At 56.7% G+C, this 786-nt stretch overlaps 1 non-coding gene across 1 annotated transcript; it reads left to right on the top strand.

Moving 5' to 3' along the window:
• Positions 1–262: 262 nt before the first annotated feature.
• TRNAI-AAU (transfer RNA isoleucine (anticodon AAU)) lies at positions 263–336 on the top strand. Its single transcript has one exon. It is a non-coding gene; the product is annotated as a tRNA-Ile (tRNA).
• Positions 337–786: the final 450 nt, after the last annotated feature.

Consider the following 786-nt stretch of genomic DNA (forward strand, 5'->3'; position numbering starts at 1 on the left):
GGATGGAGGCCACTGGAGGGGCTCAGCTGCCTGACTGTCAATGGCTTCTAAAAGAAAGGACTGTGGCTCCCTTGCTGCTGGAGAATGCGAGTATTGATCCCACTACCTCTCGCATGCAAAGCGAGCACTCTACCACTTGAGCTAATTCCCCTGTCTTGCCCACAAGCTGCTTGATCCACTCATGTCATACCTGAGTCCTCACTGTCCCTGCGCCAGGCGGTGGTTCCTTCCAAAAGGGTCAGGCAAGTACCTGTTTCCTGTGGGCTGGCTAGCTCAGCTGGTTAGAGCGTGGTGCTAATAACACCAAGGTCATGGCTTCAAGCCCCATGTTGGCCACTCTGTGTGCTGGATGGAGAGTGGGGCTTCTGCTCTTTTCAATGACTGCTAGGGGTCTGAGAGGCTAAAGGGAGATGGGCTGAGGGGCTTGCAGGAAGCAGGCAAGAGCCCTGTTGGGGGAAGGGGCTGGCCAGCCAGCACAGAGGCTGTCAGGACAAGGCTCTGTCCACCTCCTTTCCTCCCCTCTCTGGGCTCCTTCCTTGACCTGTGACTGAAAGAGATGGGCCCGGGGAGGGGAGGAGAAGGTTGAACCTGGTCAGCTGCCTTTCCAGCTCATAGGAGATAAGGATTGAGCTGACGGCCCAGGAAGCAAAATCGCAGGGCTGCTGACTTGTCCCCAGTGGGTTGACCTGATGGCCCGAATTCTTCCCGGCCGCCATCTCCACCCAAATGTACCCAAGAGTGGATCATGCTCTCCAGCCCAAGCCACAGAGGAAGGCTTAATACTCG

The sequence above is a fragment of the Lepidochelys kempii genome, chromosome 4, assembly GCF_965140285.1.
Source record: "Lepidochelys kempii isolate rLepKem1 chromosome 4, rLepKem1.hap1, whole genome shotgun sequence".
In the NCBI taxonomy this organism is placed as follows: Eukaryota; Metazoa; Chordata; order Testudines; family Cheloniidae; genus Lepidochelys; species Lepidochelys kempii.